The sequence below is a fragment of the Eulemur rufifrons genome, chromosome 8, assembly GCF_041146395.1.
Source record: "Eulemur rufifrons isolate Redbay chromosome 8, OSU_ERuf_1, whole genome shotgun sequence".
Classification (NCBI taxonomy): Eukaryota; Metazoa; Chordata; class Mammalia; order Primates; family Lemuridae; genus Eulemur; species Eulemur rufifrons.
In genome coordinates, this window is record NC_090990.1 from 91,498,019 (window position 1) to 91,514,291 (window position 16,273).

Below are 16,273 nucleotides of genomic sequence, written 5' to 3' on the forward strand. Positions count from 1 at the left end.
CCTCTGGTTTGGATGAAGTGTGAGACATACATGGGAACGCTTACATTCCCTTCCAGAAAGCAAGTGTCGCGGAGTGGTTTTTAGGCTTGCAAGACTTCTGAACGGAAGAAGTGCGAGAGGCATATACAGGAAGGCGTACATTTACTTAATGAAAGCAACTATAGTGGGATGCATTGGAGAATTGCTAAAGTCTGAGATTGGAAGAAGTGTGACCTTCCTGTCAAACACACTTGAGAAAGAAGTCATCACGTAGGACGGGGAGAGCTCCCAGCAGTAAGGAGTCATGTATAGGGACGCTTAAACTAACTTAGAGCGAGCAACTAGCAGGTGGTGCTCTGTAGGCTGGCTAAACGCTAGAATGGAGGAAGTGCCAGACGGTCTTCTATATTAACGCTTACATTCACTGAGAGAAAGAGACTATGTTGGGCGCTTTGTTACACTGGTAAACTCTGAGATTGGAAGAAGTGTGAGAGTTTCCTGTCCAACGCACTTAAGAAAGAATTCATTATGTAGGAAGAGGAGAGTTCTCGGCTAGAAAGGGAGGAGGCTTTCTATGTATGGGAACGCTTACATTCACTTCAAGAAACTATCGGGGGGTAATTTGTAGTTAAACTCTAGAAGAACTGTGAGAGTCCTATATAGGAAGGCTTGCATTCACTTAGGGAAAGCAAGTACGAAGAAGGAGTGGTTTGTAGGCTTGCTAAACTCTAGTGTTGACGAAATGCGAGAGTCCTATAGAGGGACGTTAACCTTCAGTTAGTGAGAGCAACTCTCGGGGGGGGGGGTGGTATTTAGGCTTGCTGAACTCTAGTTTGGAAGACATGTCCGAGTTATCCAGGAAGGCTTACAATCACTTAGCTAGAAAGCCAGTATCGGCGGTCGCCTTGTAGGCTTGCTAAACTCTAGTTTCCAGGAAGGGCAAGAGTCATATAGAGGATCACTTAAATTCACTCAGTGAAAGCAACTGTCGCGGGCTGCCTTTTAGGGTGGCTAAACTCTAGTTGGAAAGAATTGTGAGAGTCATATATAGGAATTCTTACCTTGACTTAGTGAAAGCACCTATGGAGCGGTGGCTTGTCGTCTTGCTGAACTCCAGTTTGGAAGATGTGTGAGAGTATGTATTCATAGGGATATTTACAGCCACTTAGAGAAAGGAGCTCTCAGGGCTGGTGCGCAGGGTTACAAAACTACATTCAAAGAAGGACAAGAAAATTATACGGGGGAGGCTTACATTCGGGTAGAGAAAGCAACTCTCGTGGGGTGTATTGCCAGATGGCTAAACGTTGAGATTGGAACAAGTGTGAGTTTCTTGTGAATCACACTGAAGGATGAAGTCACTATGTAAAAGCTGGATACTTCTTAGCCAGACGGGAGTCACGATAGGAACACATACACTGACTGAGAGAAAGCAATTGTTGGGTGGTGGGTTGTAGGTTTGCTAAAGTCCAGTTTGGAAGAAGTGCGAGAATCCTTTATAGGAATGCTTACATTCACTTCCAGAAAGCAGCGATCAGCGGTGGTTTGCAGGATTGCTACACCGCAGTTTGCAAGAAGTGCGAGAGTCGTGCATAGCAATGCTTAAATTCCCTTAGAGAAAGCAACTGTCGGCGGGTGATTTTTAGGCTTTCTAGCCTCTGGTTTGGATGAAGTGTGAGACATACATGGGAACGCTTACATTCCCTTCCAGAAAGCAAGTGTCGCGGAGTGGTTTTTAGGCTTGCAAGACTTCTGAACGGAAGAAGTGCGAGAGGCATATACAGGAAGGCGTACATTTACTTAATGAAAGCAACTATAGTGGGATGCATTGGAGAATTGCTAAAGTCTGAGATTGGAAGAAGTGTGACCTTCCTGTCAAACACACTTGAGAAAGAAGTCATCACGTAGGACGGGGAGAGCTCCCAGCAGTAAGGAGTCATGTATAGGGACGCTTAAACTAACTTAGAGCGAGCAACTAGCAGGTGGTGCTCTGTAGGCTGGCTAAACGCTAGAATGGAGGAAGTGCCAGACGGTCTTCTATATTAACGCTTACATTCACTGAGAGAAAGAGACTATGTTGGGCGCTTTGTTACACTGGTAAACTCTGAGATTGGAAGAAGTGTGAGAGTTTCCTGTCCAACGCACTTAAGAAAGAATTCATTATGTAGGAAGAGGAGAGTTCTCGGCTAGAAAGGGAGGAGGCTTTCTATGTATGGGAATGCTTACATTCACTTCAAGAAACTATCGGGGGGTAATTTGTAGTTAAACTCTAGAAGAACTGTGAGAGTCCTATATAGGAAGGCTTGCATTCACTTAGGGAAAGCAAGTACGAAGAAGGAGTGGTTTGTAGGCTTGCTAAACTCTAGTGTTGACAAAATGCGAGAGTCCTATAGAGGGACGTTAACCTTCAGTTAGTGAGAGCAACTCTCGGGGGGGGGGGGGTATTTAGTCTTGCTGAACTCTAGTTTGGAAGACATGTCCGAGTTATCCAGGAAGGCTTACAATCACTTAGCTAGAAAGCCAGTATCGGCGGTCGCCTTGTAGGCTTGCTAAACTCTAGTTTCCAGGAAGGGCAAGAGTCATATAGAGGATCACTCATATTCACTCAGTGAAAGCAACTGTCGCGGGCTGCCTTTTAGGGTGGCTAAACTCTAGTTGGAAAGAAGTGTGAGAGTCATATATAGGAATTCTTACCTTGACTTAGTGAAAGCACCTATGGAGCGGTGGCTTGTCGTCTTGCTGAACTCCAGTTTGGAAGATGTGTGAGAGTATGTATTCATAGGGATATTTACAGCCACTTAGAGAAAGTAGCTCTCAGGGCTGGTGCGCAGGGTTACAAAACTACATTCAAAGAAGGACAAGAAAATTATACGGGGGAGGCTTACATTCGGGTAGAGAAAGCAACTCTCGTGGGGTGTATTGCCAGATGGCTAAACGTTGAGATTGGAACAAGTGTGAGTTTCTTGTGAATCACACTGAAGGATGAAGTCACTATGTAAAAGCTGGATACTTCTTAGCCAGACGGGAGTCACGATAGGAACACATACACTGACTGAGAGAAAGCAATTGTTGGGTGGTGGGTTGTAGGTTTGCTAAAGTCCAGTTTGGAAGAAGTGCGAGAATCCTTTATAGGAATGCTTCCATTCACTTCCAGAAAGCAGCGATCAGCGGTGGTTTGCAGGATTGCTACACCGCAGTTTGCAAGAAGTGCGAGAGTCGTGCATAGCAATGCTTAAATTCCCTTAGAGAAAGCAACTGTCGGCGGGTGATTTTTAGGCTTTCTAGCCTCTGGTTTGGATGAAGTGTGAGACATACATGGGAACGCTTACATTCCCTTCCAGAAAGCAAGTGTCGCGGAGTGGTTTTTAGGCTTGCAAGACTTCTGAACGGAAGAAGTGCGAGAGGCATATACAGGAAGGCGTACATTTACTTAATGAAAGCAACTATAGTGGGATGCATTGGAGAATTGCTAAAGTCTGAGATTGGAAGAAGTGTGACCTTCCTGTCAAACACACTTGAGAAAGAAGTCATCACGTAGGACGGGGAGAGCTCCCAGCAGTAAGGAGTCATGTATAGGGACGCTTAAACTAACTTAGAGCGAGCAACTAGCAGGTGGTGCTCTGTAGGCTGGCTAAACGCTAGAATGGAGGAAGTGCCAGACGGTCTTCTATATTAACGCTTACATTCACTGAGAGAAAGAGACTATGTTGGGCGCTTTGTTACACTGGTAAACTCTGAGATTGGAAGAAGTGTGAGAGTTTCCTGTCCAACGCACTTAAGAAAGAATTCATTATGTAGGAAGAGGAGAGTTCTCGGCTAGAAAGGGAGGAGGCTTTCTATGTATGGGAACGCTTACATTCACTTCAAGAAACTATCGGGGGGTAATTTGTAGTTAAACTCTAGAAGAACTGTGAGAGTCCTATATAGGAAGGCTTGCATTCACTTAGGGAAAGCAAGTACGAAGAAGGAGTGGTTTGTAGGCTTGCTAAACTCTAGTGTTGACGAAATGCGAGAGTCCTATAGAGGGACGTTAACCTTCAGTTAGTGAGAGCAACTCTCGGGGGGGGGGGGGTTATTTAGTCTTGCTGAACTCTAGTTTGGAAGACATGTCCGAGTTATCCAGGAAGGCTTACAATCACTTAGCTAGAAAGCCAGTATCGGCGGTCGCCTTGTAGGCTTGCTAATCTCTAGTTTCCAGGAAGGGCAAGAGTCATATAGAGGATCACTCATATTCACTCAGTGAAAGCAACTGTCGCGGGCTGCCTTTTAGGGTGGCTAAACTCTAGTTGGAAAGAAGTGTGAGAGTCATATATAGGAATTCTTACCTTGACTTAGTGAAAGCACCTATGGAGCGGTGGCTTGTCGTCTTGCTGAACTCCAGTTTGGAAGATGTGTGAGAGTATGTATTCATAGGGATATTTACAGCCACTTAGAGAAAGTAGCTCTCAGGGCTGGTGCACAGGGTTACAAAACTACATTCAAAGAAGGACAAGAAAATTATACGGGGGAGGCTTACATTCGGGTAGAGAAAGCAACTCTCGTGGGGTGTATTGCCAGATGGGTAAACGTTGAGATTGGAACAAGTGTGAGTTTCTTGTGAATCACACTGAAGGATGAAGTCACTATGTAAAAGCTGGATACTTCTTAGCCAGACGGGAGTCACGATAGGAACACATACACTGACTGAGAGAAAGCAATTGTTGGGTGGTGGGTTGTAGGTTTGCTAAAGTCCAGTTTGGAAGAAGTGCGAGAATCCTTTATAGGAATGCTTACATTCACTTCCAGAAAGCAGCGATCAGCGGTGGTTTGCAGGATTGCTACACCGCAGTTTGCAAGAAGTGCGAGAGTCGTGCATAGCAATGCTTAAATTCCCTTAGAGAAAGCAACTGTCGGTGGGTGATTTTTAGGCTTTCTAGCCTCTGGTTTGGATGAAGTGTGAGACATACATGGGAACGCTTACATTCCCTTCCAGAAAGCAAGTGTCGCGGAGTGGTTTTTAGGCTTGCAAGACTTCTGAACGGAAGAAGTGCGAGAGGCATATACAGGAAGGCGTACATTTACTTAATGAAAGCAACTATAGTGGGATGCATTGGAGAATTGCTAAAGTCTGAGATTGGAAGAAGTGTGACCTTCCTGTCAAACACACTTGAGAAAGAAGTCATCACGTAGGACGGGGAGAGCTCCCAGCAGTAAGGAGTCATGTATAGGGACGCTTAAACTAACTTAGAGCGAGCAACTAGCAGGTGGTGCTCTGTAGGCTGGCTAAACGCTAGAATGGAGAAAGTGCCAGACAGTCTTCTATATTAACGCTTACATTCACTGAGAGAAAGAGACTATGTTGGGCGCTTTGTTACACTGGTAAACTCTGAGATTGGAAGAAGTGTGAGAGTTTCCTGTCCAACGCACTTAAGAAAGAAGTCATTATGTAGGAAGAGGAGAGTTCTCGGCTAGAAAGGGAGGACGCTGTCTATGTATGGGAACGCTTACATTCACTTCAAGAAACTATCGGGGGGTAATTTGTAGTTAAACTCTAGAAGAACTGTGAGAGTCCTATATAGGAAGGCTTGCATTCACTTAGGGAAAGCAAGTACGAAGAAGGAGTGGTTTGTAGGCTTGCTAAACTCTAGTGTTGACGAAATGCGAGAGTCCTATAGAGGGACGTTAACCTTCAGTTAGTGAGAGCAACTCTAGGGGAGGGGGGTGGTATTTAGGCTTGCTGAACTCTAGTTTGGAAGACATGTCCGAGTTATCCAGGAAGGCTTACAATCACTTAGCTAGAAAGCCAGTATCGGCGGTCGCCTTGTAGGCTTGCTAAACTCTAGTTTCCAGGAAGGGCAAGAGTCATATAGAGGATCACTTAAATTCACTCAGTGAAAGCAACTGTCGCAGGATGCCTTTTAGGGTGGCTAAACTCTAGTTGGAAGGAAGTGTGAGAGTCATATATAGGAATTCTTACCTTGACTTAGTGAAAGCACCTATGGAGCGGTGGCTTGTCGTCTTGCTGAACTCCAGTTTGGAAGATGTGCGAGAGTATGTATTCATAGGGATATTTACAGCCACTTAGAGAAAGTAGCTCTCAGGGCTGGTGCGCAGGGTTACAAAACTACATTCAAAGAAGGACAAGAAAAATATACGGGGGAGGCTTACATTCGGGTAGAGAAAGCAACTCTCGTGGGGTGTATTGCCAGATGGCTAAACGTTGAGATTGGAACAAGTGTGAGTTTCTTGTGAATCACACTGAAGGATGAAGTCACTATGTAAAAGCTGGATACTTCTTAGCCAGACGGGAGTCACGATAGGAACACATACACTGACTGAGAGAAAGCAATTGTTGGGTGGTGGGTTGTAGGTTTGCTAAAGTCCAGTTTGGAAGAAGTGCGAGAATCCTTTATAGGAATGCTTACATTCACTTCCAGAAAGCAGCGATCAGCGGTGGTTTGCAGGATTGCTACATCGCAGTTTGCAAGAAGTGCGAGAGTCATGCATAGCAATGCTTAAATTCCCTTAGAGAAAGCAACTGTCGGCGGGTGATTTTTAGGCTTTCTAGCCTCTGGATTGGATGAAGTGTGAGACATACATGGGAACGCTTACATTCCCTTCCAGAAAGCAAGTGTCGCGGAGTGGTTTTTAGGCTTGCAAGACTTCTGAACGGAAGAAGTGCGAGAGGCATATACAGGAAGGCGTACATTTACTTAATGAAAGCAACTATAGTGGGATGCATTGGAGAATTGCTAAAGTCTGAGATTGGAAGAAGTGTGACCTTCCTGTCAAACACACTTGAGAAAGAAGTCATCACGTAGGACGGGGAGAGCTCCCAGCAGTAAGGAGTCATGTATAGGGACGCTTAAACTAACTTAGAGCGAGCAACTAGCAGGTGGTGCTCTGTAGGCTGGCTAAACGCTAGAATGGAGGAAGTGCCAGACGGTCTTCTATATTAACGCTTACATTCACTGAGAGAAAGAGACTATGTTGGGCGCTTTGTTACACTGCTAAACTCTGAGATTGGAAGAAGTGTGAGAGTTTCCTGTCCAACGCACTTAGGAAAGAAGTCATTATGTAGGAAGAGGAGAGTTCTCGGCTAGAAAGGGAGGAGGCTTTCTATGTATGGGAACGCTTACATTCACTTCAAGAAACTATCGGGGGGTAATTTGTAGTTAAACTCTAGAAGAACTGTGAGAGTCCTATATAGGAAGGCTTGCATTCACTTAGGGAAAGCAAGTACGAAGAAGGAGTGGTTTGTAGGCTTGCTAAACTCTAGTGTTGACGAAATGCGAGAGTCCTATAGAGGGACGTTAACCTTCAGTTAGTGAGAGCAACTCTCGGGGAGGGGGGTGGTATTTAGGCTTGCTGAACTCTAGTTTGGAAGACATGTCCGAGTTATCCAGGAAGGCTGACAATCACTTAGCTAGAAAGCCAGTATCGGCGGTCGCCTTGTAGGCTTGCTAAACTCTAGTTTCCAGGAAGGGCAAGAGTCATATAGAGGATCACTTAAATTCACTCAGTGAAAGCAACTGTCGCGGGCTGCCTTTTAGGGTGGCTAACCTCTAGTTGGAAGGAAGTGTGAGAGTCATATATAGGAATTCTTACCTTGACTTAGTGAAAGCACCTATGGAGCGGTGGCTTGTCGTCTTGCTGAACTCCAGTTTGGAAGATGTGCGAGAGTATGTATTCATAGGGATATTTACAGCCACTTAGAGAAAGTAGCTCTCAGGGCTGGTGCGCAGGGTTACAAAACTACATTCAAAGAAGGACAAGAAAAATATACGGGGGAGGCTTACATTCGGGTAGAGAAAGCAACTCTCGTGGGGTGTATTGCCAGATGGCTAAACGTTGAGATTGGAACAAGTGTGAGTTTCTTGTGAATCACACTGAAGGATGAAGTCACTATGTAAAAGCTGGATACTTCTTAGCCAGACGGGAGTCACGATAGGAACACATACACTGACTGAGAGAAAGCAATTGTTGGGTGGTGGGTTGTAGGTTTGCTAAAGTCCAGTTTGGAAGAAGTGCGAGAATCCTTTATAGGAATGCTTACATTCACTTCCAGAAAGGAGCGATCAGCGGTGGTTTGCAGGATTGCTACACCGCAGTTTGCAAGAAGTGCGAGAGTCGTGCATAGCAATGCTTAAATTCCCTTAGAGAAAGCAACTGTCGGCGGGTGATTTTTAGGCTTTCTAGCCTCTGGTTTGGATGAAGTGTGAGACATACATGGGAACGCTTACATTCCCTTCCAGAAAGCAAGTGTCGCGGAGTGGTTTTTAGGCTTGCAAGACTTCTGAACGGAAGAAGTGCGAGAGGCATATACAGGAAGGCGTACATTTACTTAATGAAAGCAACTATAGTGGGATGCATTGGAGAATTGCTAAAGTCTGAGATTGGAAGAAGTGTGACCTTCCTGTCAAACACACTTGAGAAAGAAGTCATCACGTAGGACGGGGAGAGCTCCCAGCAGTAAGGAGTCATGTATAGGGACGCTTAAACTAACTTAGAGCGAGCAACTAGCAGGTGGTGCTCTGTAGGCTGGCTAAACGCTAGAATGGAGGAAGTGCCAGACGGTCTTCTATATGAACGCTTACATTCACTGAGAGAAAGAGACTATGTTGGGCGCTTTGTTACACTGGTAAACTCTGAGATTGGAAGAAGTGTGAGAGTTTCCTGTCCAACGCACTTAAGAAAGAAGTCATTATGTAGGAAGAGGAGAGTTCTCGGCTAGAAAGGGAGGAGGCTTTCTATGTATGGGAACGCTTACATTCACTTCAAGAAACTATCGGGGGGTAATTTGTAGTTAAACTCTAGAAGAACTGTGAGAGTCCTATATAGGAAGGCTTGCATTCACTTAGGGAAAGCAAGTACGAAGAAGGAGTGGTTTGTAGGCTTGCTAAACTCTAGTGTTGACGAAATGCGAGAGTCCTATAGAGGGACGTTAACCTTCAGTTAGTGAGAGCAACTCTCGGGGAGGGGGGTGGTATTTAGGCTTGCTGAACTCTAGTTTGGAAGACATGTCCGAGTTATCCAGGAAGGTTACAATCACTTAGCTAGAAAGCCAGTATCGGCGGTCGCCTTGTAGGCTTGCTAAACTCTAGTTTCCAGGAAGGGCAAGAGTCATATAGAGGATCACTTAAATTCACTCAGTGAAAGCAACTGTCGCGGGCTGCCTTTTAGGGTGGCTAAACTCTAGTTGGAAGGAAGTGTGAGAGTCATATATAGGAATTCTTACCTTGACTTAGTGAAAGCACCTATGGAGCGGTGGCTTGTCGTCTTGCTGAACTCCAGTTTGGAAGATGTGCGAGAGTATGTATTCATAGGGATATTTACAGCCACTTAGAGAAAGTAGCTCTCAGGGCTGGTGCGCAGGGTTACAAAACTACATTCAAAGAAGGACAAGAAAAATATACGGGGGAGGCTTACATTCGGGTAGAGAAAGCAACTCTCGTGGGGTGTATTGCCAGATGGCTAAACGTTGAGATTGGAACAAGTGTGAGTTTCTTGTGAATCACACTGAAGGATGAAGTCACTATGTAAAAGCTGGATACTTCTTAGCCAGACGGGAGTCACGATAGGAACACATACACTGACTGAGAGAAAGCAATTGTTGGGTGGTGGGTTGTAGGTTTGCTAAAGTCCAGTTTGGAAGAAGTGCGAGAATCCTTTATAGGAATGCTTACATTCACTTCCAGAAAGCAGCGATCAGCGGTGGTTTGCAGGATTGCTACACCGCAGTTTGCAAGAAGTGCGAGAGTCGTGCATAGCAATGCTTAAATTCCCTTAGAGAAAGCAACTGTCGGCGGGTGATTTTTAGGCTTTCTAGCCTCTGGTTTGGATGAAGTGTGAGACATACATGGGAACGCTTACATTCCCTTCCAGAAAGCAAGTGTCGCGGAGTGGTTTTTAGGCTTGCAAGACTTCTGAACGGAAGAAGTGCGAGAGGCATATACGGAAGGCGTACATTTACTTAATGAAAGCCACTATAGTGGGATGCATTGGAGAATTGCTAAAGTCTGAGATTGGAAGAAGTGTGACCTTCCTGTCAAACACACTTGAGAAAGAAGTCATCACGTAGGACGGGGAGAGCTCCCAGCAGTAAGGAGTCATGTATAGGGACGCTTAAACTAACTTAGAGCGAGCAACTAGCAGGTGGTGCTCTGTAGGCTGGCTAAACGCTAGAATGGAGGAAGTGCCAGACGGTCTTCTATATTAACGCTTACATTCACTGAGAGAAAGAGACTATGTTGGGCGCTTTGTTACACTGGTAAACTCTGAGATTGGAGGAAGTGTGAGAGTTTCCTGTCCAACGCACTTAGGAAAGAAGTCATTATGTAGAAAGAGGAGAGTTCTCGGCTAGAAAGGGAGGAGGCTTTCTATGTATGGGAACGCTTACATTCACTTCAAGAAACTATCGGGGGGTAATTTGTAGTTAAACTCTAGAAGAACTGTGAGAGTCCTATATAGGAAGGCTTGCATTCACTTAGGGAAAGCAAGTACGAAGAAGGAGTGGTTTGTAGGCTTGCTAAACTCTAGTGTTGACGAAATGCGAGAGTCCTATAGAGGGACGTTAACCTTCAGTTAGTGAGAGCAACTCTCGGGGAGGGGGGTGGTATTTAGGCTTGCTGAACTCTAGTTTGGAAGACATGTCCGAGTTATCCAGGAAGGCTTACAATCACTTAGCTAGAAAGCCAGTATCGGCGGTCGCCTTGTAGGCTTGCTAAACTCTAGTTTCCAGGAAGGGCAAGAGTCATATAGAGGATCACTTAAATTCACTCAGTGAAAGCAACTGTCGCGGGCTGCCTTTTAGGGTGGCTAAACTCTAGTTGGAAGGAAGTGTGAGAGTCATATATAGGAATTCTTACCTTGACTTAGTGAAAGCACCTATGGAGCGGTGGCTTGTCGTCTTGCTGAACTCCAGTTTGGAAGATGTGCGAGAGTATGTATTCATACGAATATTTACAGCCACTTAGAGAAAGTAGCTCTCAGGGCTGGTGCACAGGGTTACAAAACTACATTCAAAGAAGGACAAGAAAAATATACGGGGGAGGCTTACATTCGGGTAGAGAAAGCAACTCTCGTGGGGTGTATTGCCAGATGGCTAAACGTTGAGATTGGAACAAGTGTGAGTTTCTTGTGAATCACACTGAAGGATGAAGTCACTATGTAAAAGCTGGATACTTCTTAGCCAGACGGGAGTCACGATAGGAACACATACACTGACTGAGAGAAAGCAATTGTTGGGCGGTGGGTTGTAGGTTTGCTAAAGTCCAGTTTGGAAGAAGTGCGAGAATCCTTTATAGGAATGCTTACATTCACTTCCAGAAAGCAGCGATCAGCGGTGGTTTGCAGGATTGCTACACCGCAGTTTGGAAGAAGTGCGAGAGTCATGCATAGCAATGCTTAAATTCCCTTAGAGAAAGCAACTGTCGGCGGGTGATTTTTAGGCTTTCTAGCCTCTGGTTTGGATGAAGCGTGAGACATACATGGGAACGCTTACATTCCCTTCCAGAAAGCAAGTGTCGCGGAGTGGTTTTTAGGCTTGCAAGACTTCTGAACGGAAGAAGTGCGAGAGGCATATACAGGAAGGCGTACATTTACTTAATGAAAGCAACTATAGTGGGATGCATTGGAGAATTGCTAAAGTCTGAGATTGGAAGAAGTGTGACCTTCCTGTCAAACACACTTGAGAAAGAAGTCATCACGTAGGACGGGGAGAGCTCCCAGCAGTAAGGAGTCATGTATAGGGACGCTTAAACTAACTTAGAGCGAGCAACTAGCAGGTGATGCTCTGTAGGCTGGCTAAACGCTAGAATGGAGGAAGTGCCAGACGGTCTTCTATATTAACGCTTACATTCACTGAGAGAAAGAGACTATGTTGGGCGCTTTGTTACACTGGTAAACTCTGAGATTGGAAGAAGTGTGAGAGTTTCCTGTCCAACGCACTTAGGAAAGAAGTCATTATGTAGGAAGAGGAGAGTTCTCGGCTAGAAAGGGGGGAGGCTTTCTATGTATGGGAACGCTTACATTCACTTCAAGAAACTATCGGGGGGTAATTTGTAGTTAAACTCTAGAAGAACTGTGAGAGTCCTATATAGGAAGGCTTGCATTCACTTAGGGAAAGCAAGTACGAAGAAGGAGTGGTTTGTAGGCTTGCTAAACTCTAGTGTTGACGAAATGCGAGAGTCCTATAGAGGGACGTTAACCTTCAGTTAGTGAGAGCAACTCTCGGGGAGGGGGGTGGTATTTAGGCTTGCTGAACTCTAGTTTGGAAGACATGTCCGAGTTATCCAGGAAGGCTTACAATCACTTAGCTAGAAAGCCAGTATCGGCGGTCGCCTTGTAGGCTTGCTAAACTCTAGTTTCCAGGAAGGGCAAGAGTCATATAGAGGATCACTTAAATTCACTCAGTGAAAGCAACTGTCGCGGGCTGCCTTTTAGGGTGGCTAAACTCTAGTTAGAAGGAAGTGTGAGAGTCATATATAGGAATTCTTACCTTGACTTAGTGAAAGCACCTATGGAGCGGTGGCTTGTCGTCTTGCTGAACTCCAGTTTGGAAGATGTGCGAGAGTATGTATTCATAGGGATATTTACAGCCACTTAGAGAAAGTAGCTCTCAGGAATGGTGCGCAGGGTTACAAAACTACATTCAAAGAAGGACAAGAAAAATATACGGGGGAGGCTTACATTCGGGTAGAGAAAGCAACTCTCGTGGGGTGTATTGCCAGATGGCTAAACGTTGAGATTGGAACAAGTGTGAGTTTCTTGTGAATCACACTGAAGGATGAAGTCACTATGTAAAAGCTGGATACTTCTTAGCCAGACGGGAGTCACGATAGGAACACATACACTGACTGAGAGAAAGCAATTGTTGGGCGGTGGGTTGTAGGTTTGCTAAAGTCCAGTTTGGAAGAAGTGCGAGAATCCTTTATAGGAATGCTTACATTCACTTCCAGAAAGCAGCGATCAGCGGTGGTTTGCAGGATTGCTACACCGCAGTTTGCAAGAAGTGCGAGAGTCGTGCATAGCAATGCTTAAATTCCCTTAGAGAAAGCAACTGTCGGCGGGTGATTTTTAGGCTTTCTAGCCTCTGGTTTGGATGAAGCGTGAGACATACATGAGAACGCTTACATTCCCTTCCAGAAAGCAAGTGTCGCGGAGTGGTTTTTAGGCTTGCAAGACTTCTGAACGGAAGAAGTGCGAGAGGCATATACAGGAAGGCGTACATTTACTTAATGAAAGCAACTATAGTGGGATGCATTGGAGAATTGCTAAAGTCTGAGATTGGAAGAAGTGTGACCTTCCTGTCAAACACACTTGAGAAAGAAGTCATCACGTAGGACGGGGAGAGCTCCCAGCAGTAAGGAGTCATGTATAGGGACGCTTAAACTAACTTAGAGCGAGCAACTAGCAGGTGGTGCTCTGTAGGCTGGCTAAACGCTAGAATGGAGGAAGTGCCAGACGGTCTTCTATATTAACGCTTACATTCACTGAGAGAAAGAGACTATGTTGGGCGCTTTGTTACACTGGTAAACTCTGAGATTGGAAGAAGTGTGAGAGTTTCCTGTCCAACGCACTTAAGAAAGAAGTCATTATGTAGGAAGAGGAGAGTTCTCGGCTAGAAAGGGAGGACGCTGTCTATGTATGGGAACGCTTACATTCACTTCAAGAAACTATCGGGGGATAATTTGTAGTTAAACTCTAGAAGAACTGTGAGAGTCCTATATAGGAAGGCTTGCATTCACTTAGGGAAAGCAAGTACGAAGAAGGAGTGGTTTGTAGGCTTGCTAAACTCTAGTCTTGACGAAATGCGAGAGTCCTATAGAGGGACGTTAACATTCAGTTAGTGAGAGCAACTCTCGGGGAGGGGGGTGGTATTTAGGCTTGCTGAACTCTAGTTTGGAAGACATGTCCGAGTTATCCAGGAAGGCTTACAATCACTTAGCTAGAAAGCCAGTATCGGCGGTCGCCTTGTAGGCTTGCTAAACTCTAGTTTCCAGGAAGGGCAAGAGTCATATAGAGGATCACTTAAATTCACTCAGTGAAAGCAACTGTCGCGGGCTGCCTTTTAGGGTGGCTAAACTCTAGTTGGAAGGAAGTGTGAGAGTCATATATAGGAATTCTTACCTTGACTTAGTGAAAGCACCTATGGAGCGGTGGCTTGTCGTCTTGCTGAACTCCAGTTTGGAAGATGTGCGAGAGTATGTATTCATAGGGATATTTACAGCCACTTAGAGAAAGTAGCTCTCAGGGCTGGTGCGCAGGGTTACAAAACTACATTCAAAGAAGGACAAGAAAAATATACGGGGGAGGCTTACATTCGGGTAGAGAAAGCAACTCTCGTGGGGTGTATTGCCAGATGGCTAAACGTTGAGATTGGAACAAGTGTGAGTTTCTTGTGAATCACACTGAAGGATGAAGTCACTATGTTAAAGCTGGATACTTCTTAGCCAGACGGGAGTCACGATAGGAACACATACACTGACTGAGAGAAAGCAATTGTTGGGTGGTGGGTTGTAGGTTTGCTAAAGTCCAGTTTGGAAGAAGTGCGAGAATCCTTTATAGGAATGCTTACATTCACTTCCAGAAAGCAGCGATCAGCGGTGGTTTGCAGGATTGCTACACCGCAGTTTGCAAGAAGTGCGAGAGTCGTGCATAGCAATGCTTAAATTCCCTTAGAGAAAGCAACTGTCGGCGGGTGATTTTTAGGCTTTCTAGCCTCTGGTTTGGATGAAGTGTGAGACATACATGGGAACGCTTACATTCCCTTCCAGAAAGCAAGTGTCGCGGAGTGGTTTTTAGGCTTGCAAGACTTCTGAACGGAAGAAGTGCGAGAGGCATATACAGGAAGGCGTACATTTACTTAATGAAAGCAACTATAGTGGGATGCATTGGAGAATTGCTAAAGTCTGAGATTGGAAGAAGTGTGACCTTCCTGTCAAACACACTTGAGAAAGAAGTCATCACGTAGGACGGGGAGAGCTCCCAGCAGTAAGGAGTCATGTATAGGGACGCTTAAACTAACTTAGAGCGAGCAACTAGCAGGTGGTGCTCTGTAGGCTGGCTAAACGCTAGAATGGAGGAAGTGCCAGACGGTCTTCTATATTAACGCTTACATTCACTGAGAGAAAGAGACTATGTTGGGCGCTTTGTTACACTGGTAAACTCTGAGATTGGAAGAAGTGTGAGAGTTTCCTGTCCAACGCACTTAAGAAAGAAGTCATTATGTAGAAAGAGGAGAGTTCTCGGCTAGAAAGGGAGGACGCTGTCTATGTATGGGAACGCTTACATTCACTTCAAGAAACTATCGGGGGGTAATTTGTAGTTAAACTCTAGAAGAACTGTGAGAGTCCTATATAGGAAGGCTTGCATTCACTTAGGGAAAGCAAGTACGAAGAAGGAGTGGTTTGTAGGCTTGCTATACTCCAGTGTTGACGAAATGCGAGAGTCCTATAGAGGGACGTTAACCTTCAGTTAGTGAGAGCAACTCTCGGGGAGGGGGGTGGTATTTAGGCTTGCTGAACTCTAGTTTGGAAGACATGTCCGAGTTATCCAGGAAGGCTTACAATCACTTAGCTAGAAAGCCAGTATCGGCGGTCGCCTTGTAGGCTTGCTAAACTCTAGTTTCCAGGAAGGGCAAGAGTCATATAGAGGATCACTTAAATTCACTCAGTGAAAGCAACTGTCGCGGGCTGCCTTTTAGGGTGGCTAAACTCTAGTTGGAAGGAAGTGTGAGAGTCATATATAGGAATTCTTACCTTGACTTAGTGAAAGCACCTATGGAGCGGTGGCTTGTCGTCTTGCTGAACTCCAGTTTGGAAGATGTGCGAGAGTATGTATTCCTAGGGATATTTACAGCCACTTAGAGAAAGTAGCTCTCAGGGCTGGTGCGCAGGGTTACAAAACTACATTCAAAGAAGGACAAGAAAAATATACGGGGGAGGCTTACATTCGGGTAGAGAAAGCAACTCTCGTGGGCTGTATTGCCAGATGGCTAAACGTTGAGATTGGAACAAGTGTGAGTTTCTTGTGAATCACACTGAAGGATGAAGTCACTATGTAAAAGCTGGATACTTCTTAGCCAGACGGGAGTCACGATAGGAACACATACACTGACTGAGAGAAAGCAATTGTTGGGTGGTGGGTTGTAGGTTTGCTAAAGTCCAGTTTGGAAGAAGTGCGAGAATCCTTTATAGGAATGCTTACATTCACTTCCAGAAAGCAGCGATCAGCGGTGGTTTGCAGGATTGCTACACCGCAGTTTGCAAGAAGTGCGAGAGTCATTCATAGCAATGCTTATATTCCCTTAGAGAAA